General features: G+C 41.5%; 1 protein-coding gene and 1 long non-coding RNA gene across 6 annotated transcripts in view; one reads left to right on the forward strand and one right to left on the reverse strand.

The window, feature by feature from the left end:
* ZNF565 (zinc finger protein 565) overlaps positions 1-2,555 on the reverse strand; it is a 65,257-nt gene extending 62,702 nt beyond the window's left edge. For 3 of the 5 annotated variants that reach the window (XM_084905214.1, XM_084905212.1, XM_084905213.1), the window contains exon 1: positions 2,100-2,496. The gene's annotated coding sequence lies outside the window, so the exon portion shown is untranslated. Of the gene's footprint in view, positions 1-2,099 lie in introns of all 5 variants that reach the window. The other 2 variants (XM_084905211.1, XM_084905215.1) reach the window with 2 other exon arrangements.
* Positions 2,556-2,571: 16 nt separating this feature from the next.
* LOC311633057 lies at positions 2,572-24,422 on the forward strand. The gene is made up of 4 exons (XR_014796891.1): positions 2,572-2,694; positions 4,149-4,212; positions 18,967-23,907; positions 24,408-24,422. It is a non-coding gene; the product is annotated as an uncharacterized lncRNA (long non-coding RNA).
* Positions 24,423-25,633: the final 1,211 nt, after the last annotated feature.

The following is a 25,633-nucleotide window of genomic DNA, read 5'->3' on the forward strand; positions in this document are numbered from 1 at the left end:
GTGAGAGACATGCCCAACTTTCTATTTATTGGGCCTAAATGGGCAGTTGGACATCCCTTGAGGGGTCCCAGATTGGAGAGGGTGCACGCTGATCTGAGGGACACACACCCCCACGCACAAATTTTGTGCACTGAGCCTCTAGTTAATAAGGAATGATGGAAACAAAACAAAACAAAAATCACCATTTGGCAAATAGCTGGCAATAACATATTCAGGTAAGAATTATCAATGGATTAAGATTAGTAGGCGATGCCGAAACTGGTTTGGCTCAGTGGATAGAGCTTCGGCCTGCAGACTGAAAGGTCCAAGGTTCAATTCCGGTTAAGAGCATGTACCTTGGTTGCAGGCACATCCCCAGTAGGGGGTGTGCAAGAGGCAGCTGATCAATGATTCTCTCTCATTGATGTTTCTAACTCTATATCCCTCTCTCTTCCTCTCTGTAAAAAATCAATAAAATATATTAAAAAAAAGATTAGTAGGTGAAAGTAGGGGTGAGAAACAGGATATTTATATAAAGTTTTTCTCCATTAGACACTTTAATTATAATGGGAAAAATTGTGGGGACACCACTGTAATCAAGTGATTAAAGTTTACACCACTAGTAATGAAACAAATTGACTTCATGGGTCTCTTGATGAAATGCACTGAGAACCTAACACTTTTGGGATATTCTTTCCTCAAATACATAATTTAAATTTAATAATGAGGAAGCAGCAGACTACCTCAATTTGAGGAACATTCTATATTGCATACTTTACAAAATAAATGGCCAGTTCTCTTCAAGTGTTAAGGTCACGAAAGACAAAGAATGAGGAATTGTGCCAGATGAAGAAGACTAAGGAGACTTTCCAACTAACTGCAATATATGACCATGGATTGGATCCTTGTCCAGAAAAAGACACTGAGGGACATTGATAAAATTTGAATATGGTATGTAGATTAGCTATTAATAGTGTCTCATTGTTAATCTGGTTTTGATCAGGTACTGTGATTATGTAAAATGTTAACATAAAAAGAAGCTGGGTTAAGAGTATATGGGAAATCTATAATCAGTAGCAATTCTCCTCCTCTCAACATCTCTCTTAGAGAAGAGTCAAGAAAAAGGAATCATGAGAGAGCAAGACATTTTTGAAGGGTCATCTCCCTATTCTCCCACACTAGGGAAGGAAATCAGGGAAGACTTGCCATCCTGCCCAATCGCATGCAGTGTTGCAGTTGTGGCTAAGGTTCTCACTCTCTATGGCCACAGTCTGCCCTAACTTCGCAGGTTCTGCAGTGATCAGAGCACTGGAGTCACAGGCACCTCACTCCCATACACTTGGTGCTGCATAAATTGTCAGTGAAACAAAAACATAACCACATATCCACTCTTGAGACACACAGGACACAACCACACAATCATAGACACAGTCATAATCTCACACCTACTAAGAAGACACAAAGTCACACAATCTAATCACCATGACACACAGTCACTCTCATATAGACACAGACTTCCTAAACCAAAACCCACAAATTCCCAGCAGCCACAAGGACATACCCACTTAGGGGATACAGACAATTACTGGCACTCTACTCAGTCTAACACCATGTTAACCAGTCACAATCCAACATTTACTCTGGAGACACAGTCACACTTACACAGGTAAAGATAAACCACACCCGCACACTACACCCCAAGGGATACAGCTGGAAGTGTATCCAAGGGATACAGTGTGATCACAGTGTCACAGAAATACAATTACACATGCTATCACACATGGTCACAACATCACGCAACCATACATCCACCTTGGAGACATGCAATCATAACCCAGATACTCGAACGCATCACACTCAGACCTCCAAGAACAAGGCGTGCGGTCCTACGTACCCAACGGGGACACAGTCACAAGGACCAAACCACACTCCAACACAGCATCACACTTGGTTACAAAAACACAACTAGACAAGTGAACACAACCGGACCCTCACAGTCAGCCAAACACAGCTACATTCACTCACTCCGAATCTGGCATTCTCAGCCCACTACTGCCAGCGCGCAAAGACCTGAAACTCTGGACACGCCCCATCCCGCCCCGGATTCCCAGACCCCTCACCTTCGGCCTCCCCTTGGTAGCGTCCGGGTCCGAGCGGAACTAACTTATCTGAACGATCTGGCCACCCCGTTGAGAGACTTAACGTCGGGCCGCTGAGGTCTCTGGGAAATGTAGTCCAGGTCCAGACCAGCCAAACAAGATGGAGTCCTCGTATTTCAGAATTTGAGTTTGACTTTGGCTCATTAGACACAGCACTCGGGAGACTTCAAAGAGGGAGTCCCTGATCCAAACCTAACACCAGGATTGAGCTGATCTTCTTCCAAGGCAAGTCTACTCACCTCGAGAGCGCCATAACGATAGAAAGAGGCAGTCAAGTTCCCACAGGACAGAGGCAGAGTGTCGACCAGCAAAGCCTTAAGGGAAATGTAGTCCAAAGCTGGAAAAGCGGCATTGCTGTTAGAAGGTAATCTGATACCACCCTGGGCCTGGCTGTGGTAACTGTGCGTGCTGCTTCGCGGAGAATTGTGGGAGTGCTCCGTAAACCCCTCCCCTATCCCCTCCCCTCGGATGCGCAGGCGCGGCGCACCGAGTGGACATTTTGGTCTTTGTCTTTTGGTCAGCCGGCCCCTGGGTCCACGTGGCGTGAAAGTAGGAGGTGGGATGTGGGGGTCTTGGGCCGGTCGGGTCCGGGAGGTTAAAGGGGAGATTTCGGGTGTATTGGGGTACGGCGCGGGGCAGAGAGAGTGGATTTAAGAACTTCTGGCCTGCCTGTGGGGTGGGGGTGGGGGTGGGGGGCTCTGAGGCGGATTCGAGCGTGTGTGAACTCAGTTTGACCGGATGATTGAGGTTGTTGAGTGAGAAACTGGTTGCAGAATTGTATATGGATGAGTTTGAGAGGGAGCTATGGGAAACTAGCATTGAGGTAATAACATTTGAGAAGCACTTCCCTTTGTCGAAAGTGCTGATGGTAACGGTGCCATCTTCCTGTAGCATCAGTTTTCCTTGACGATTTGAAGGGGGGCAGGAGCCAAGTGGTAAATACTTTATAGGTAGATTTGATTTTTACACAAAACCGAATTTCTTTTTAATTGGGGTAGAATGCAACTCACTATTTTTTTGTCTTGTTTGTTTGTTTTTAACAGGTTAAGCGCCCAGCCTGTTTTGTCTCCCGGATGGAAAGTATAGTGTCAGGTGACTGACTGGGCGCTTAATATGTTAAGCAACCAAGAATGTGTCAAAGGAATTTTTAGTTTTATAGCGCCTGCTTCAGACGGTATCAGATTCCACTGGTTTGGGGGTACTTAAATAGAGCTGCTTTTAAATAGTTGCACTTTGAGAAGCAGTGCCGTACAGCGCAGAAAGCCCAGAATTAGGGAGTCAAGGTTTTGCGGTCCTAGGTTAGACAGTTACTACTTCCTTCTTTGAAGACAATTTAGTTGCAGTCTTTATCTGTGAGTCTGGACTAGATTCTAGTGACCTAACTCCTAAATGAGTTGAGATGTTATTAGATTGTATAGATTTTGTGAAGTAATGAAGAAAATTACTTTTACTTGTAAAGATGCTTTTTGTAAGGAATCCACCCACAGTTATCTCTTACATAATTTTTAGTAACGAGAATTAAAGTTACTGGGCACTAAATTAAAATAGACAAACAACAGTAGTTAGAGGACATAACAGAAGAAAACCACTATTTATAAGAGCAATCAAAGATTGAAGAGTAAACTTGAGAAAAGAATTTTAAAATAGCAAGGGTTATAACATTAGATGTGAACAAATAGATATACCATGTTTTTCAATAGGGATATATAAGGAAGTGTGTGCAAACTTAATTAAGTTTATTAATTTAAAGTGATCCTAATAAAATTATCTATAGTCCCTGCCCCTTTGTAACTAGATAAGCTGATTCTACACTTCATATGGAAAAATAGACAAGCTAAAATAGCCAATAAAACAAAAAGAAAAGCAATTGCATGGGGATGTGAGAACCCACTGGTAACATATTTGAAAATATAAATTCTTGGAAATTTAAATAGTATTAGTATGAGCTGGCCTGGGAAAGATAATTCAGCAATATTTATAATTGCAAATATTTTTCTTTTGTTTTTTTAGCCAGCTGTTTCATATCTGGAAATTACTCCTAGAAAGGTACCTGCATTTGCATTGAATTATACAGGTAAGAGGTTCATTTCATTTATGTTTGGCATAGGGAAAGATTAGAAACAATTCTTGCCCATCATTTGGAGACTGGTTGAATAAAATTATGGTATATCTACAGAACAGAATAATATGCAGCTGTACAAAAGAATGAAAAGGAAGCTTTCTGTATGAAATAACTCAAAAAATAAATTAAGTGAAAGCAAGATGCAGAATGTATGATATGCTTCATCTGGGGTAAGAAGCTGGAGAAATATATATATTTGTTTCCATTAAAAAACTCAAGATACATAAGACACTGTTAAAAGTGGCTATTTCTGTTGGGGGTTGTGGAACAAGGATAGATGGGGCAAAGGCAAATACCTTCTTATGTTTCTAGCTATGAATTTAGTAGATATTCTAACTATGAATTTAGTACATATTCAAAAGTTAAAGTGTTTGTTTTTAAAGGAGGAAACAGGTCATGGAGTCAGACTACTTCTGTTAACTCCTCTTGCCACTTTGCACCTTGATATCTTAAGTAGTACTTAAACCTTGTGCCTCAATTACTCATCTAGTAATATAGAGAAAATAATAGTATTTGATTCACAGGGTGGTTATATAGATTATGAAGTTCTGAATTCTGTAGAATAGTTCCTGATATAGTAAGTACTGGATAAATGTTAAATAGTACTGTTAATTACTATGTGCAAAATAATACTTCCTCAGAAATAGTATAGTTATTTGTACTATTTCTGGTAGAAATTTCTGAAAGATTCAGATGTGTACATGCTGCTTTCTTATTTCCACCTGTAAACATTTTTTGGATGGGGGCATCTCTTTTTATAACTGAAATGAGGAATTTATAACTGTGTTTAAATTACATTTGTCTTAGAAATTCATCACCACCACCTTTAGGAACTTTGTTCTTTGATTTCTATGGCGGTTACTTTCTCATGGTCCTAATTCAGAACCTCTGATATTTTTTAAGAATTTCAATTGTGGCCAAGACCGGTTTGGCTCAATGGATAGAGCGTTGGCTTGGGGACTGAAGGGTCCTGGGTTCGATTCCGGTCAAGGGCATGTACCTTGGTTGCGGGCATATCCCCAGCAGGGGGTGTGCAAGAGGCAGCTGATCGATGACACTCTCTCATCGATGTTTCTAACTCTCTATCTCTCTCCCTTCCTCTCTGTACAAAATCAATAAAATATATTTAAATAAATAAATAAATAAATAAATAACATCCATATTTAAAAAAAAGAAAAAAAAAAAGAATTTCAATTGTGACACTTCTGAGCCAGAATAAGTAGGTGATGATCTTCAAATTGCATAATATAACAGAGCCATCATTAATGATTATATTTTTCCCTTTTTGACAAGAGTATAATGTGTGGTTTTACTTTATTACCATCCAGTTGTCAATTTCCCATCATTCAATGAATGCTTTTAACACTAATAAATCTGTCTAATAATTGCCTAGGGGATCATCATGCCCTAAGGTTGTCACAAGATGGCTGTCACAGATGGCCACTTGCACAGTGGAGGCGGGGCCTGGCAGAAGAGGCAACTCAAAGCAGAAGAGGGGAGTTGTGGTCAATCAGGCCGGCAGGGGAGCAGTTAAAGGGCAATCAGGCTGGCAGGCAGAAGCAGTTAGGGGCAATCAGGCGAGTGGTTAGGAGCCAGTGGTCCTGGATTGTGAGTTGGACATCCCCTATGGGGTCCCAGATTGAAGAGGGTGCAGGTTTGGCTGAGCAACCCCCCCACTCCATGCACGAATTTTGTGCACTGGGCTTCTGGTGTATATATCTAATCTAATAAAAGGGTAATATGCAAATTAACTGTCATTCCACAAAAAGATGACAGCGCCCATAGTGCCAGGGTAGGATCAGGCAGGGAGGGCTGGGGACACAATGCAAGACTGCTGGGCTGGGGGCGTGCTATGAGGGCCCTCTTCCCAGTGCACAAACTTTGTACATCAGGCCTCTAGTCCATACTAATAAAAGAAACATGCAAATTGATTGTCACTTTGTGTCGCCCACCAGCCAATCATGAGTGGCTGCAAATCAATCATGCAAATTAACCCAACAAAGATGGTTGTGGCCCTGCCTCTCAGCTGCTCTGGGCCTCTGGACAGCACACATGGGAGGCGCACAGGGCAGGACGCCTGCTTTGAGGGTAAGGGCAGGGGGCAGAGGGTGCTACAGGAGCTGCTCTGGCTGGAGCGAAGACTGAAGGTGGCCGCTAAAGCAAAGGCCTGGGTCCTTCATGCCGGTGGAAAACCTGTGCCGGCAGCCAGGGAAAGGTCTATTGCACGAATCTTTGTTCAATGGGCCTCTGGTGTATATATAAAAGCCTAAATGACCAGTTGACCAAATGACTGGCAGGTAGCTATGACACTGACCCACCAGGGGTTAGACACTCAATGCAGGAGCTGCCCCCTGGTGGCTCAGCCAACTGACGGCTGGCAAGCACAGCTGTGGCAATGTGAGCCTCTTCCGCCTCCATGGCAGTGCTACCGAGTGGCAGTAGGCACAGCAGGGCTGCAATGAGTAGGAGTGGTGCCCTGGCCGCCTACTGCTTTGCACAGTACTACACCCCTCAGGGATGTCAGACTTCAGATTGGGCCAAAACTGGAAGTCTGACATCCCATGAGGGGTTCCAGATTGTGAAAAGGTGCAGGCCAGTCTGAGGGACCCCACCGGTGCACAAATCTATGCACCTGGTTTCTAGTAACAAATAATTTGTCTTATAGAGTACTTTCTTTAGGGATTGGAAAGTGATAATTTTCTTTTTTTAATGAATTCTTTATTGTTGAAAGTATTACTATGTTCCCCCTATTCCCCTATTGATCCCTTATAATCTGCCCCTGTGACCCACCTGAGACTTTGTTCATGGGTTGTGCATATATGCATACAAGGTCTAGGCTGATCTCTTCCTACATACCCCCCCTGTGTCCACCTTCCCTCTGAGATTCCACAGTCTGTGCCTTGTTTCTGTGTCTCTGTATCCACTCTGTTCATCAGTTTATTTTGTTCATTGTGATCATGTGATGCTTATCTTTCTCTGAGTTATTTTGCTTAGCATAATAACTCTCCAGGACCCCTTTGTCACAAAGGGTAAGAGATCTTTTTTTTTTTTAACTGCTGCATGGTATTCTATGGTATAACTGTACCACAGCTCTTTTTATTCACCCATCTACTGATGGGCACTTGGACTGTTTCCAGGACAATTTACAATTGTCCTGCTATGAACATAGGATTGCATACATTCTTTCAGATTGGTGTTTGGGGTTTCTTAGGATATATTCCTAGAAATGGGACCACTGGGTCAAATGGCAGTTCCATATTTAATACTTTTTAGTAAACTCCAGGTTTAAGCTTGAGAAGGGGTGTCGTCGTGTCTCCCCCCTCACCCCCCCCGCCAGGTCTGATCGCAGGCTCAGCCCCTCTCCCAAGCATAAAGCCTCTGCCCAGGTTTAGGCTTGGGAAGGGTTGTCCCGTTTACACACATACACACAACCTCTGATCGAAGGCTCAGCTCCTTCCCTAGCCTAAGCCTCTGCCTGATGGCTGGCTGGGAGTGACCTGGATGCTGAGTGACCTGGCTGGGAGTTTCCCTGGACCCAGGTGTCTGTGGGCATAGTGAAGGTACAGTCAGTTTACATGTTTCTCTATTATTAGGTAAGATATTTTTTATTGATTTCAGAGAGAAAGGGAGAGAGAGATAGAAACATTAGTCATAAGAGAAAATCGTTGATTGGCTGCCTACTGTATGCCCCCTACTGGGTATCAAGCCCACAACCCGGGCATGTGCCCTTGACTGGAACCAAACCAGGACCTTTCAGTCCCCAGGCTGATGCTCTAGCCATTTAGCCAAACGGGCTAGGGCATGCTGTTTCCTCCTTTGTCAAATATTAATTCAGTATAATGCCTTGGATTGATTTCTGGGGTCTCTGTTCTGTTCCATTGATTTATATGCCTGTTCTTGTGCCAGTACCAGGCTGTTTTGATTACATGGGTTTGTAGTATACCTTGAAATTTGGTATTGTGATTCCTCCAACATTGTTGTTCTCAAGATTGCTGTGGCTATTTGGGTCTTTTTAAATTCCATATAAATTGTTGGAGTGAAATATGCTGTTGTTATTTTAATAGGAATATCAATCAGGCTGGCAGGGGAGTGGTTAGGGGGTGATCAGGCTGGCAGGCAGAAGCGGTTAGGGGCAATCAGGAAGGCAGGCAGGCAAGCAGTTGGGAGCCAATAGTCCTAGATTGTGAGAGGGATGTCCAACTGCCCGTTTAGGCCCGATCCCACCAGACATCCCTTTAGGGGGTCCCAGATTGGAGAGGGTGCAGGCTGGGCTGAGGGACGAATTTTGTGCACTGGGCCTCTAGTGTTGAATAAAAGTGATGAGATTTGTTCCTGTTCTTAGGGGAAATGGTTTTAGTTTTTGCCTATTGAGTATGATATTGTCTGTTGGTCTATCATATATGGTCTTAATTATGTTAAAATATGGTCCCTCTATTTCCACTTTGCTGAGAGTTTTTATCAAAAATGGTGTTGAATTTTGTTGAGTGTTTTTTCTGGGTCTATGATGTGATCATAGGATTTTTGTCTTTCAATTTGTTTATGTGATATATCACATTTATTGATTTTCAAATATTGTGCCAGCCTTGCATCCCTGGAATTGATCCTACTTTGTCATGGTGTATGATCTTTTTAAAATGCCGCTGGACCTGATTTGCTAATATTTTCTAGGATATTAGCATCTGTGTTCATCAGGGATATTGGCCTGTAATTGTGGTGTCTTTATCTGGTTTTCGAATTAGAATAATGCTGGCTTCATAAAAAGAGCTTGGAAGTGTTCCTTCCTCTTGAATTTTTTGGAATAGTTTGAGGAGGATAGGTGTTAGTTGTGTTTTTGAAGGTTTGGTAAAACTCCCCTGTGAAGCCATCTGGATCGGGGCTTTTTTCTGCTCGGAGTTTCTTGATTACTGCCTCTATGTCTTTGGCCTATCAGGTTTTCTGATTCTTCCTATTGACTTTTAGATGATTGTATTTATCTAGTCATTTGGCCATTTCATCCTCATGGTCCAGCTTATTGGCACATAGTTGTTCGTAGTATTTTCTTACAATCCTTTGTATTTCTGTGGTGTCATTATTACTACACTGATTCTTTTTATTCATTTGGGTCCTTTCTCTTTTTTTCTTCATGAATCTGACTAATGGTTCATCAATTTAGTCTCTATTTTCAAAGAACCAGATTGGTTTCATTGACTTTGTTGTTGTTTTTACCCTCTATGTCATTAATTTTGGCTTTAGTCTTTATTACTTTTTTCATTCTACTTTGGGCTTTTCTTGTTTTTAAGTTATGGTTAAGAAGTTTGTTATTAGAGGCCCGGTGCACGAAATTCATGCATGGGAGGGGGGATGTGTCCCTCAGCCCAGCCTGCACCCTCTCCAATCTGGAACCCCTAAAGGGATGTCTGGTGGGATTGGGCCTAAATGGGCAGTTGGACATCCCTCTCACAATCCAGGACTGCTGGCTCCCAACTGCTTGCCTGCCTGCCTTCCTGATTGCTCCTAATCACTTCTGCCTGCCAGCCTGACCATCCCTAACCACTCCCCTGCCAGCCTGATAAATATCTAACTGCTCCCCTCCAGCCTGTTTGCCCCCAACTTCTCTCCTCTGCTGGCCTAGTCACCCCTAACTGCCCTCCCCTGCAGGGTTGATCGCCCCCAATTGCCCTCCCTTGCAGGCCTGCTTCCTTTCAACTGCCCTCCCTTGCAGGCTTGGTGCCTCCCAACTGTCCCTACCCTGCTGGCCATCTTATGATGGCTATCTTGTGTCCACATCGGGGGAGGATCTTTGACCACATGGAGGCAGCCATCTTGTGTGTTGGAGTGATGGACAATCTGCGTGTTACCCTTTTATTAGATAGGATAGAGGCCTGGTGCATGGGTGGGAGCCAGCTGGTTTGCCCTGAAGGGTGTTTCAGATCAGGATGGGGGTTCCCTTGGGGCGTGGGGTGGACTGGGCAAGGGGCCTGTGGTGGTTTGCAGGCCAGCCATGCCCCCTGGCGACCTGAGTGGAGGCCCTAGTATCTGGAATATATTTATCTTCTACAATTGAAACTTTGTAGCCTGGAGCAGAGCCAAGCCTCCTGCTAGCTCTGTGGTGGCAGCTATTTCTATTAGAATCTATGTATCTTTTATAATTGAAACTTTGTAGCCTGGAGTGAAGCCCTGAGCCGGCCAGGGCTTCAGAAGCTTGGCTTCCTCCATCACCCTGGGCAACCTTAGCCTCCTGCTTTTTCAGCTCTGTGGCTGTTGCCATTTCTGTTGGAATTTATTTATCTTCTATCATTGAAACTTGTACCCATGAGTGGAGGCCTGGGCTTGCCAGGGTGTGCAGAAAGCTTGGCTTCCTCCATTGCCAGGGAAACCCAAGCATCCCTCCTCTCTGTGGCTGCAGCCATCTTGATTTGGGTTAATTTGCATACTCACTATGATTGGCTGGTGGGTGTGGCTTGTGGGTATAGCAGAGTGATGGTTGATTTGCATATTACTCTTTATTAGATAGGATTTTCTTACTTTTTGAGGTAAGCCAGTATTGCTATTAACTTACTTCTCAGCGCTGCTTTTACTGTTCCAGAGATTTTGCATTGTTTTGTGTTCATTTTCATTTGTTTCCAGGATGTTTGTTTCTTTCTTGATCTCATTGGTAACTCATTCTTTAATAGTCTCTTATGTATTTGAATGTTTTTTTTAGTGTTTTTATTATAGTTTAGATTTCTAATTTCATTCCATTGTAATCTGAGAAAATGCTTAATATAACTTCAATTTTCTTGAATTTGTAGAGCAAGCATGTCAAACTCACAACCCACGAGCCACATGTAGACCACAATGAATATTTTTGCTGCCCAGCCAATATAATGGTGTAAGAAATGTCTTTTACAACTTAATTTTTATAATATCCTGTTATACATAATCCTATATAATAAAGAATGAATATGCAAATTGACCATCACTACACACAAGAAGCCCGCCACTATGTGGTCAAAGATGGCCACCCCCATATGGACAAGATGGCCACCATAAGATGGTCAGTAGGGGAGGGCAGTTGGAGGCAACCAGGCCTGCAGGGTAGGGCATTTAGGGGTTACTTGGCCAGCAGGGGAAGGTAGTTGGGGGCAACCAGGCCTGCAGGGGAGGAAATTAGGGGTGACCAGGTCGGCAGGGAAGGGCACTTAGGGGCATTCAGGTTGGCAGGGGAACAGGTAGGCAATAATCAGGCTGGCAGGGGAGTAGTTAGGGGTAATCAGGCTGGCAGGCAGAAGTATTTAAGGGTAATCAGGAAGGCAGGCAAGCAAGCAGTTGGGAGCCAGCCGTCCGGGATTGTGAAGAGATCCCAGGTTAGAGAGGGTGCAGACTCGGCTGAGGGACATACACCACCACCATCATGATCCCCCATGCACAAATTTCATGCACTGGACCTCTAGTACAGCGTTTTTCAACCGCTGTTCCGCGGCACACTAGTGTGCCGCGAGATGTTGCCTGGTGTGCCGTAGGTGCAGACAAGACAAGAATTTTATAATTTTTCACTATTTTGTTTACTTAATATTTCATAATAAAGTAATTATAAAATACTTTCTTTGTGTTTATTTGATTCCTATTCAAGAGAATTACTTTATATATAGTCACTATAGGCACAGAGTTAAATTTTTTAACATTTTCTAATGGTGGTGTGCTTCGTGATTTTTTTTCATGAAACAAGTGTGCCTTTGCCCAAAAAAGGTTGAAAAACACTGTAATAGAAGACTGTTGTTACCTCATTTCTTCTATTATAACCTGTTTTAGTTGAAGTATTTTTAAAAATTGTGGCTTCATACAGATATAGTTAGAAAAGGGATAAGTATATATGTGCGTATGTGTATATATTTTAATATGTTTCCATTGATTTTAGAGAAGAAGGGAAGGGAGAGAGATTAAAACATCAATGAGAGAGAAACATTGATCAGCAGCCTTCACAGGGGATCAAGCCCGCAACTGCACATGGTCCTGGCCAGGAATCAAAATTGTTGACACTCAATCATTGAGTCACATCAGCTGGGTGGGAGAAGTATTATTTATTTTTAAGTTGAGTTTTTTTAAATTAAATTTATTGAGGTGACTTTGGTCAACATGATCATACAGGTTTCAGGTGTGGGTTTCTTTGTTATAAGATCTGTGTATTACACCATGCACACCTCCCTACCCACCAAAAAAAAAATCACATGTTCTCTTGTCACCATATATTAGGACTATCTTCTCCCCCCACCTCCTTCCCTCTGGGAACCACCACATTGCTGTTTTGTGTTCATGAGTTTTTCTGACTGACTTATTTCACTTAGCATAATATTCTCAAGGTCCATCCATGTTGTAAATGGTAGTATTTTATCTTTTGGCTCGGTAGTATTCCATTGTATGTATATTCTACATCTTTTATTTTATTTTATTTTATTTTATTTTATTTATTTTATGAGAAAAGGAGAGGGAGAGAGATTGAAACATCAGTGATGAGAGAAAATCATTGCTCGGCCTATCTCCTGCATGTTCCTTACTGGGCATGTGCCCTGACCAGGAATCAAACTAAGGCCTCCAGGTTCATAGGATGATGTTCCACCACTGAGCCACAGGCTGGGCTACCACAACGTCTTTATCCAATCCTCTATTGCAGGATACTTCGGTTGTTTCCATGTCTTGGCCACCATGAACATAATAGTGCATGTATTTTTGCTAATAGATGATTTTGAGATTTTGGGTATATATTCAGGAAAGGGATTGATGGGTCATATGGAAGCTGTATTCCTAATTTAATTTTTTAGACTGTTTTCCATCTGCTGACTTTTTCGATAAGGTTCACTCCTTTTGCTGCTTGTCCTGCTGGCCTGCTCTCCCCCAATCCCTCCCAGCTCTCTTTTCTCCTGACCAAATGAAGCGTCTATTATCACCAACTTCCTCCTCTCCAGACCAAGCCAGGAAATCCCAGCTTCAGGGTTGTGTCTTTGGGCATCTGTGCTTTTCTAAACCCTTCTTGTCTCTCTGTTTATTCCTGGTTGCCCACTTTTAGATGTTTCAATGCCTTGGTCTCTCGTGTGTGCCTCTTTATTTAGCAGGGAATTTTTTTGTTGAATTATAATTGGTTAACTTATTGAAATTTCAGAAGGGGAGGCCAAGGGGTTCTCCCATGCTGCCATTCCTCTGACTTCATTCCGGGAGAAGTATTTTAAAATAGCCTTTTCAAATAATTTGTGGAATTTTTTTGTATTCCATCAACACTTGGCAAGATTAGTCTCAATGTGGAATTTGAAATTATAACAGATTTCTTCATCCTTTTACAAGAAATCCATGTCTTAAACTTGTGATCTATCTTAAACTTGGAGTGCATGTAACATCATGTATTGGTTAATTGAATTATGCCAATCTTTTAAATATAGATGTATCTCATTATATGGCATCAAAACATCACATTTTATTAGCATCACCACCAATCTCATTATAAAAGTCTTTTAAGAATTTGGAAGCTATCAGTCTTGTGGAGGATACCAATTTTCCAAAATTCTAATTTTTTTTCTTGAAAACTCAAATTTTATCATTGGCAACATATATGTATATTGTCAGTTTTTTCCTTTAAAGGATTGTCTTATTTTGTTTTTCCTGAAGATAGTACCTAATAAACCATACCCAAATCTGAATAATTATAGCTTTTAAGGCACTCATTAATTTATTTAAGTCAATTAATGGTATCTGTGAAAAAGTTGCTACTTTAGCTTAAAACTAAATGATTTTCCCGGGTGTACAACAGAAGTACCTTATTTTCCGGTGTATAAGACGACCCCCTAGTTTTACAGTTAAAACATAGGTTTAGGCCTATATTCACTGTATAAGACTACCCCCCACTTCAAAGAAAAGACTTACTTTGCCGTCAAGATCTGCAGGTAATTTTTGTGTAATTTTGGTCTTTTGCCCCCGATTCTCGGTTGACATTTTTTCGTTTCAAAAGTCATCTTATACGCCGGAAAAAACGGTATGTGTATATGCATATAATTACCATACCTCTGCTATGCCCACCAGCCAATCGGGAGTGAGTATGCAAATTCACCCAACCAAGATGGTTGAAGTCACAGAGCCAGCAGGAGGCAATGGAGAAAGCCGTCTGGCCTGCCCTGGCTGGCTCTGGCCTCCACTCAAGGCTACAAAGTTTCAATGATTGAAGATAAATAAATCCAAATAAAAATGGCAGCAGCCACAGAGCTGGAAAGAGCAGGAGGCTAGGGTTTCCCCCGGTGATGAAGGAAGCCAAGCTTCTGAAGCCCTAGCCTGCCTTGGCCTCCACTCCAGGCTACAAAGTTTCAATTATAGAAGATACATAAATTCCAATAGAAATGGCTGCCACCATGGAGCAAGCAGGGAGCTTGGCTCCACTCCAAGCTAAGTTTCAATTGTGGAAGATAGATAAATCCCAGATACCAGGACCTCCACTTGGGTCTCCAGGGGGCATGGCCAGCCTGCAAACCACAGGCCCCTCGCCCAGGCCACCCTACCTCCTAAGGGAACCCCCACAATGATCCAGGACATCCTTCAGGGCAAACTAGCTGGCCCCCACCTGTGCACTAGGCCTCTATCCTAGCTAATAAAAGTAATATGCAGATTGACCGTCACTCCAATACACAAGATGGCTGCCTCCATGTGGACACGAGATGGCCACCACAAGATGGCCAGCAAAGGATGGCAGTTGAGAGGGACCAGGTCTGTAAGTGAGGGCAGTTAGGGGTGACTAGGCCAGCAGAGGAGGGAAGTTGGGGGTGATGGGGCCTGCAGGGAAGGGCTGTTGGGGGGACCCAGGCCTGCAGTGGAGAGCTGTTGGGGGCGACCAGGCCTGCAGGGGAGGGCAGTTAGGAGTGACCAGGCCTGCAGGGGGCAGCAGTTAGGGGCAAACAGGCTGGCAGGGGAGCAGTTGGACCTCAATCAGTCTGGCAGGGGAATGGTTAGGGGGTGATCAGGCTGACAGGCAGAAGCAGTTAGGGGCAATCAGGAAGGCAGGCAGGCCAGCAGTTGGGAGCCAGCAGTCTTGAATTGTGAGAGGGATGTCTGACTGCCCATTTAGGCCCGATCCCAGTGGGCAGTGAGATAGCCCTCAAGGGGTCCCATATTGGAGAGGGTGTAGGCTGGGTTGAGGACCAATTCTCCCTGCGTGCACAAATTTCATTTACTGGGCCTCTAGTCCTATATAATAAAAGGCTAATATGCAAAGTGTCCCCTTGGGAGTTCCACTAGGAGACCAGGAGTTCTATCACTCGCTGTGACATCCACTGACCATCAGGGGGTGGTGTATAACATGGCAGGAGACCAGCAGGATGCTGAGGGAGCAAGGGAGTTCGATCGGGACTCTAGTTATCTTAGATATTTACTCAGTTTTTCTATATATTACCTTGGTTTATCCTCTGAATTTGTCTTCTTAAAACTTCTACTAGGAAATACTTATCACTTACATTTATATTTCATTGGCCAAACAAGGTACCTGCCATGTCTGAGTTCTTCATTGTAATTCTTCATTTAGGAGATCCTGTTATTAATGAACTAGGGATCCAGTGCACTAATTTGTGCACCTTGTAAGGAACTTTGGGCTGCAAGGTAGCAGTGGGCACAGAGGCGGGTCTTAGCCCATCTCCATGCCCTGCCCCTCCCGCCGCGGCCCCTGGTCCCCTGTGTGACAGCATCCCTGCTCCCGCTGCTGCCACTCCCATGTGCTGACAGTGCCGGCCCGGCTGATGAAGTGGAGTGATTGGGGCTGGCACTGTCAGCAGGTGTAAATGGTGGCTGCTGCCCTGATGGCACATCAGGAGCCGGGGAAGGTGGAGAAGCCCTGAGGGGTGATTGGGGCCTATAACTGCTGCTTGCACTTGCTGATGGCGTAGTCCTGGCAGCAGGTGTGAGCAGCAGCTCTGACACTGGCAGCAGATGCAAGTGGGGCTGCTGCCCCATCTTGGTCTGTCACCCCATCTTGGTCTATCACCCCTGCTCACCTGATCCACCATCCCACCGTGGCCAATGCCCACCATGTTCCTCTCACACACACACACACACACACACACACACACACACACACACACCGGTGGTCAGCATATGTCATAGCGACCGGTTGTTCATGTTCAGTCTATTTGCATATTAGCCTCTTATTATATAGAATAGGATGGTAATACTGTTTACCTCAATTTCCCCTTCTCTCTCCACTTTAATTTCTAAGGTATTTTTTCTTTATGTTTCTTGCTTACAAAATTCTGTTTGTTTCACTGATGAAATATATTTTTACTAGAGGCCTGGTGCATGAATTCGTGCAACAGTGGGGTTGCTTGACCTGGCCTGTGGGATTGGGCCGAAACCAGCTTTCCAGCATCCTCCGAGGGGGTCCAGATTGCAAGAGAGCACAGACCAGGCCAAGGGACCCCACCAGTGCACAATTGGTGCCGGGAGGGACGTGGGAAATTGGCTAGCTGGGGAGAGACAATGGAAGGGCCCCAGGGCAACTCTGGCCCATCTCACTCAGTGCCAAATGGTCGGACCCCAGCAGCAAGCTAACCTACCAGTTGTAGGATCTGCCCCTGGTGGTCAGTCAGTGCACGTCATAGCGACTGTCGACCAGTCAACTGCACCCTGTTGATCAGTGCACATCATAGTGAACAGTTGATCAGCTTTAGCATATCCTATCTAATAAAAGAGCAATATGCAAATTGACCATCACTCCAACACACAACATGGCCACCCCCATGTGGACACAAGACTGCCGGTAGGGGAGGGCAGTTGTGGGTGATCACTCCAGCAGGGGAGGGCAGTTAGGGGTAACTAGACTAGCAGGGGAGGACAGTTGGGGGGAGGGCAGGCCTGCAAGAGAGCAGTTAGGCATTGATCAGGCAGGGGAGTGTTTAGGGGGTGATCAGGCAGGCAGGCAAGCATTAGTCCTCAATTGTGAGAGGGATGTCCGACTCTCCGTTTAGTCGGACATCCCTCGAAGTGTCCCAGATTAGAGAGAGTGCTGGACTGAGGGACACACCCCCCATGCATAAATTTTGTGCACTGGGCCTCTAGTCATTAACATGTTATGCTTTGATTGGTTGAATGGTTGATACTTAGCATATTAGGTGTTATTATATATTGTAGGATAGCAGTGATTGGTTTTAAGTTTCTGTTGTTTATTTAGCCTTTTATTTCCTTAGAGGATTTTTTTTTTCTCTTGATGTTGATCTTTCATGTTAGTGGTATTCCTCAAATGTCTGTGGAATATTGGCTATACCGTCATATTTAAGAATTATTCACTAATAGGTAAACTCTTATGCCTGGGTGCTTCTAATCCTCTGGTAGGTTTCAATAGATGGAAAGAAAAATGCCTTATGGATCCAGGGTCTCCTTCAAGAAGAATTATACTGTTTTTATTCTCAAGAACTTAGGTTTAGCCAGATCCTTTGTTTTAGCAAAAGAAATGAATACATTCAACAGTTATTGTCTTAGAGGGGCATTCTCCTGAGGCTTTTCATGGCACTTTCAGTTTGTTCAGAGAAAGATCTTTTCACGTTCTGCTCACATATTTACATATACCTAGTTGCCAACATTTATTTTTGCATCATTTCCAGAAAGATGGTGATGGTCTCTCCATATTATTGTATATACAGATGTAATCACATTGGTTTCAGTGTAGCACCTCTTCCATGACATTCCATTTATTGAGTGTCCCCTGAGTCTGAAGCTTCTCTGATTAAATTTATGCAGAGTATAACTTTCATTTCATATAAAGGATTGTTCCTGTGTTCTCACTGGGAGTGTAGCGGTCCAACTGCTCCTCCTACAACATTTTTTTTCATCCACCATCCTTTATTTCTTATTCGAGGTACTTGATTTCCCTCCAATTTTTGAGTCTTTGATAATTTGTGGTACATATTGGCTTGCTGACCTTGGCATCCTCTTCTGCAATATCTTTGTTATTTTGACTTGCTGAGATCTATGTGTTGAAAATCTTTCATTTGATTTATGCTATTAAAAAATTGCTAAGCCCTAGCTGGTTTTGCTCAATGGGTAGAGGGTTTGCCTGCGGACTGAAGGATCCCAGGTTTGATTCCAATCAAGGGCACATGCCAGGATTGTGGGCTCAATCCCTAGTAAGGGGTATGTAGTAGGTAGCCGAGCAACAATTCTTCTCATCATTGATGTTTCTATCTCTCCCACTCCCTTCTTCTCTAAAATCAATAAAAAATATATTTTTAAAATTGCTAATATCTGTGTATGTTGATGTCTTTTGTCATATTATATATCCTTTTTTCTTGAGTTTGAACCATTTTGCCTTTTGTCATTTAATGAAATTATTAGGGAATAATCCTTCCCCTTTCTTTGATATCATAGCTAGACTTTCTCAGTTTAATTCTTCATTGTTTGTTACATTCACTGCTTGAATTATGAAATGAGAAATGTTTTGCAAGAGTTATCTAAATTTTGTGAACCATTGAATATTAATTTTCTACCTAGATATCCTTCCCAATGGTTTCCTTCTCAAAACTTAGTTGAAGACATTAGACATGAGGCTTCTTTAATATTTTGAAATGGGCTAGCAGAGTTAATCACAAAAAGTATAATCTGAAATCTTATTACTAGTAATGGTAAATTCATAAATAATGATAACATAATGCTAACATTTATTGAGTGCTTACCTGGTGCCACCTGCAGTTCTAAGCACTTTAATGATGTTTCTTTTGTATTTCATTTTAGAAAAAGCCTGAGAAGATGAAGAGCAGCTAGAGGGGCAGCAAGACTTTGGTCACGTTGCATCCGTCTTCAGTAAAGTACAGACTGAGGGAAATATAAGAAAATTGGAAAAATACTTCCTCTGATTTCAGACCTTTTATCTTTTAAAGGCAACATTCTTTCTTACATAGAAAAAATTTGAAACACAATTAGACTTAATCATGAGGGCATTGTGTAGGAACAAATCGTCAATTTTATTGATTTGAAAATCTTGCCACACTTTTCTCCTTATGGTAATAACCCTGTTTAAATGTAAATCAGTTAAAAAGATTGAACCTCATCAGATACCAGAACATTCGTACTAGATTCATACCCTGTGAACTTACTGAATGTGAGAATACTTTCACTTGTGTCACACCTTATGAATTTTAGAATTCAGGCTGGAGAAAAACCTTGCGCTTCTAAGGAATATTGAAAAGTCTTTAGGGAGATGACATTTCACTGAGCAGAAAAAAAATTGATACTGAAGAGAAACCACTAAATATAGCAATTCACTGAGTATTAGAATATTTATTCTTTGAGAGAAAGCTTTGAACTCGGTACAATAAAGTTTTATCTCACATCTATCCTTTACTTTGAAAGTCACACACAGAGAATATCTACTAATGTAAGAAATGTGGAAATACCTTCAGCCAAAAGTAAATCCTCATTTATCAAAAAATTCATACAGGAAAGAGAACTTGTGAATGTTGGAAAGCTTCTTTTCAGATGTCACAGCACAGTCAGCAGAGAATTTGTAGTGGGGAAAACCCCTTTGCTTGTAAGGTATGTGGGAAAGTCTTCAGCCACAAATCAAATCTCACTGAGCATGAACATTTTCATAATAGAGAGAAACCTTTTGAATGTAATGAATGTGGAAAAGCCTTCAGCCAAAAGCAGTATGTTATTAAACATCAGAACACCCATACTGGAGAGAAGCTTTTTGAATGTAATGAATGTGGAAAATCGTTCAGCCAGAAGGAAAACCTTCTTACCCATCAGAAAATTCACACTGGTGAGAAACCTTTTGAGTGTAAAGATTGTGGGAAAGCTTTCATTCAGAAGTCAAACCTCATCAGACACCAGAGAACTCACACAGGAGAGAAGCCCTTTGTATGTAAGGAATGTGGGAAAACCTTCAGTGGCAAATCAAACCTTACTGAGCATGAGAAAATTCATATTGGTGAGAAACCCTTTAAATGCAGTGAATGTGGAACAGCTTTTGGGCAAAAGAAGTATCTCATAAAGCACCAAAACATTCACACTGGAGAAAAACCTTATGAATGTAATGAATGTGGAAAAGCCTTCTCTCAACGAACATCACTTATTGTACATGTGAGAATTCATTCAGGTGATAAGCCTTATGAATGCAATGTATGTGGGAAAGCTTTCTCTCAAAGTTCATCTCTTACTGTGCATGCGAGAAGCCATACAGGTGAGAAGCCCTATGGATGTAATGAATGTGGGAAAGCTTTCTCTCAATTCTCAACCCTTGCTCTGCATTTGAGAATTCACACAGGTAAGAAACCTTATCAATGTAGTGAGTGTGGGAAAGCTTTCAGCCAAAAGTCACACCACATTAGACACCAGAAAATTCATACTCATTAAAACCTCTGTAAATATCTTAAAAATTGGAAAGTAATTCATCAGGAATTTACAGCTTGTGGCAAGCACGTCAAAGTAATCATTCTGAAGAAAAGTGTCACAAATAAGCAAAAACTAAAACCATATGGAATACCATAAAATTCATACTGAAGATAAAGTCATAAAAATTCTATGCCCAGCAAAAAAAAAAAACCTACAGGTAAAATAATGATGAAACTTAAGACACTTTTCTGCTAAAATTGGGAATGGGAAAACATGTTTATTACTGTCTTATCTGCCTTGATCTGGAGATCTTCACCATAGTAATAACAATAAGTTATACGTGTTAGAAAGGCAAATACTTTATTATTTTAACAGAAGAGAAGAGATTCTGAAATACCCTATGCATTTATTAGAATTTAAAATTGGAGAAGATAATGGGACTGTTTAAAAAATGATTTGGAGGTGGTTGATTCTCCAAGGAAGAAAAAATCATGAACTATACATAAAGATAAAATCCGTGGAGATTAAAAAGAGGACTATGGCCCAGCAAATGTTGCTCAGTGGGTGAGCCTCAAACCATGAACCAAGAGGTCAATTATTCCATTCCCACTCAGGGCACATACCTGGGTTGCAGGCTTGATCCCCAATAGGGAGTGTGCAGAAGACAGTCAGTTTTGATGTTTCTCTCGCTCTCTGAAATCAATAAAAACACACTTAAAAAACAAGCAAACAGGACTGTTGAAAAGCTGCATACTGAAATGATTATGACCCTAGGAGTAGGAAAACATTCCTTATAATGAATTAAAAGTATGTAGCTTTTCTACTCTTGAGTTTGTATGCTCAGGAAATATGTACCAGGCTATTTACTGTGGCACGATTTGTGGTAGCCAATAAGTTGGAAACAAATGCCCGTCAGTAAAAAAGTAGAAAGTACTTATTATGGGATATGTAACAAATGAGATCTATATGTATTACAGAGAATTGTATCAAAAACGTTGAGGAAAATGAAGACACAGAATGACAATTTTGATACCACGACATTTTTGTAAATTTGAATTAAAACTTCCCTTACGCCGAAACCGGTTTGGCTCAGTGGATAGAGCGTCAGCTTGCGGACTAAAAGGTCCCGGGTTCGATTCCGGTCAAGGACATGTACCTTGGTTATGGGCACATGCCCAGTAGGGGGTGTGCAAGAGGCAGCTGATCGATAATTCTCTCTCATCGATGTTTCTAACTCTGTTCCTCTCTCTTCCTCCCTGTAAAAAAATAATAAAATATGTTTAAAACTTCCCTTACAAAAATTCAGTACTATATATTGGTAACAGATACATATATGTATGTATGTTTTTTAAATGGATTGCAAGGATAAAGATCAAACTCATGATAGTGGCTGTCTGTGAAGAGTTGAAAAAGGAAGAGGATGAGTGTAGGAGGGGTAGAGTGGGAAACTGGTTAAAGAGGACTTCATTTTTTTTGTATGTAAACATCCACTTCTCTAAAAAGCAGAAGAGACTGCGGATAAATATATATAAATACTGGATAGTTCTGGATTGTGGAATATGGATACCTTGTCTTATTTTTTTGTACTTTTTCTGTATTTTTAAAGTTTCTCAAAATCATGAGGGTGAGGATGGGATCAATACCTATAGAAATCATGTTCCAATGGATTTATTCCCAATCAAATGTAAACTTTTTATAGAAAATATTTCTAAAATTTTATCATTGATGAGTAGATGGACTTGTTCTCTATGTAGTATGAAAGTATCTATTTTATTAAAATTAAAAATGATAGCATAATCCAAATCTGTTTAATTTATTTTTACATGTCAGTGTATATGTTTGTCTACACATTTTACAACATCCTTTGAGCTTAGAAAATTTTGATAACTTTTAGTTAAAATTTACACAGCCTTTGTGTAACTTGTCTTTTTAGATTAACTTTTTGGAATGTCATATTTCCTGTCCTGTAAATTATCATGGGAACAGTGTGTGCATTAAAAATAAGTTTGTGATTGTTTTATTTTAAAAAGAAATGCATTTAACTTCCCACAACTTCCACAGTTTGAGTTAAATGCTAACACCTGGATCTCGGTTACAACCTTCAGACTTTCATTCCTCCCAGTACTTAGACAAATACATCCTTTTGGGTCCATCTGACCCCCATCCAGCTTTATTGAGATGTAATAGTAATCAACAAATAAAGTTGTAAGATATTTAAAGTGTATAATGTGATGATTTTATATACCTAGGCATTGTGAAGGGAATGCCCCCAACAGTCCCTCCCCATCAAGTTACTGTTTGTAGAGGATAGGATGTATATGAGAAAAGCTGTCCACACCCTGAATAGAATTCTATTATGTAAACCAATCCTTCCTGAAAATGTTTTTTCTTTGGTCTATATTTATAGTATAATTTGATGTAAATATTATTAAGTTTTCTTACATAATGGTGACCATCAGCAATACAGCATTTTAAGCTTGATTTCAAAAGCTGCTTTTAAAAAAGCTTTTACACATCTTAATACCACCTCATTACTGTGTATTTTGTTGTTGTTGTTGTTAAGCTTTTATGGAGGAATGACCATGAATTATATACTTAATTATCTAAATGAAACTTAGTCCTTTCTAATATTGAGCCCCTCTACTACCTTTTTAAAAAGAATGTTTTATACTAAAACTAAGAAATTGAACCAGATATTTGTGCACCATTTAAAAATCGCCTGCATTTGTCACCCAAAGAAGGAAAAACAAAGATTTTAGCCAAAAGATAGGTTTTCCTATGATTTTTCTCTCCTTAATCTCTTGTGCTTCACTTAGCTCTGAACTCTGCTCATGTGTTATTGTAACTTTGTAGTCAACAGAACAAATCATGACCAAAGACAAAACCAGGGAATACCTTAATAATGTATTTATGGGCCATGGCCTAGGGCTGCTGTCCTAGCAAGACTGGTTGTGTTGACCTATAGAGGAAAGTTGAATCTGAAATTCAGAATCATTTTTTTATAATAAATATTTATTGTTCAGATTATTACAGGTGTTCATCTTTCCCCCTCTTCCCCCATAGCTCACCTCCACCTGATCCCCAACTCCACCCCATGCCCTTACTCCCTGCACCTGTCTTCATCCATAGGTGTAAGACTTGTCCAATCTCTTCCTTCATCCCCTGAGAATTGTTAGTCCAATCCCTTTCTATGTCCCTGATTCTATTATATTCACTGGTCCATTTTGTTCTTCAGATTTTTTATTGACTTGATTTTTAGGTTCGCTTATTGGTAGGTATGTATTTTATGTCTTTTTTTATCATAATTTTTAACTTTTTTCTTCTTCCCTCTCCTTAAATGTTGAATGGAGAAGAGACCACCCAAGAGGCAGAGACCCCTACCCGGGAAACAACTCCAACTAGCCAATTGCGGAGTCAAATAACAAATTTTATTACAGATTCGAATCTGGGCTGCCGCCGCCAGGATGGAGCAGGCGACAAACAGCAGCCAGCAGTTACAAATCCAGCTTTTTATATACATTTCAAAAAAAGGGGGGTGGAGGTCCACGGGGCTGGAGCTGACTGGTTTCTATATTGCTTAACCTTGCGGTTGTATGTATCGGCCAGATGGCCTAATCTCCCTTCTTGGTTCATTCTGTTCTTTTAGCCTTGACTAACCCAGACTGTTGATTTGGCCTTCAGGTCCAGGAGGGGGAGGGAGGAGTAACTTTCTACCCTCCATGCAAGGTCAGTAATTTTCCACTCCTCAGCAAGTAATCAAAGGCCGAAGTCAGATAGCAAGGCTAAAATTCAAACAGCAGTTTTTACCAAAGTATGGTTGCCACTATATTTCATTAAAGTATACCCTTCAGCATTTCATGTAATTCGGTTTAGTGTTGATGAACTCCTTTAACTTTTTCTTGTCTGTGAAGCTCTTTATCTGCCCTTCAATTCTGAATGATAGCTTTGCTAGGTAGAGTAATCTTGGTTGTTGGTTCTTGTTGTTCATCATTTTGAATATTTCTTGCCAATCCCTTCTGGCCTGCATAGTTTATATTGAGAAATCAGCTAACAGTAGTATGGGTACTCCCTTGTAGATAACTAGCTGTTTTTCTCTTCCTGCTTATAAGATTCTCTTTGTCTTTTGCCCTTGGCATTTTAATTATGACGTTTCTTGATGAGTCCTTGGATTTCTCTTGTTTGGGGCTCTGTATGCTTCCTGAACTTGTAAGTCTATTTCTTTTACCAGGTAGGGAAGGTTTTCTATCATTATTTCTTCCAATAAGCCTTCAATATCCTGCTCGCTCTCCTCTTGCACCCCAAAAATCCAGATGTTGGTACGCTTTAAGCCGTCCAGGAGGCTCCTTACACTGTCCTCACACTTTTGGATTCTTTCTTTCTGCCTCTCTGGTCGGGTGATTTTTTCTTCCTTATATTCCAGATCTTTGGTTTGATTCTTGGGGTACGTTGATCTATAGTTGAGTTTCTGTATATTCTTTATTTCAGACATTGTATGCTTAATTTCTGGCTGGTCCTTTTCCATTTTTTTTGGTATTCTCTTTAAGGTCCTTGAAGGTCTCACCAAGCTTCTTGGAGGTCTCATCAAGTTTCTCAAAGGTTTTTAGAAGATTCTTGAGTAATCTTATAAATGTGATTCTGAACTCTGTGTCGTCCAGTAGTTTATTTTCCTTCATCTTTCCCATTCGTGACATGTTTCTGTGTCTCCTCATTTTGGCTGATGGAGGTGCTTTGTGTGGTAGGTGACCTATAGGGTCCAGTAATTCAGCTTCCCCAATCACCTGAGGTGGTCGCTTTTGGTATATCCCTTTGTGGGCTGAGTGCAAAGTCTTGGTGTAATTTAGCCTTGATTGCTGTTGGTACACTGGGATGAATTGATCTCCAGGCCAATTGTCTATGAGGACCTGCTGTGTCTATAAAGGAAGAACTGCTGCACTGGAGACACGGTTTGTTTCAGTGCGGCTTTGGTGCTCACTGAGCCGTCTCCTGAATGTGTCACTTATGGGTGTGAGGGGTTGAAACTGACCACTAGGAACACTGGCTTCTGGATCATCAGTTCATTTGCTTG

This window comes from Pipistrellus hanaki, assembly GCF_964339955.1.
Source record: "Pipistrellus hanaki genome assembly, chromosome: 15".
NCBI lineage: Eukaryota > Metazoa > Chordata > Mammalia > Chiroptera > Vespertilionidae > Pipistrellus > Pipistrellus hanaki.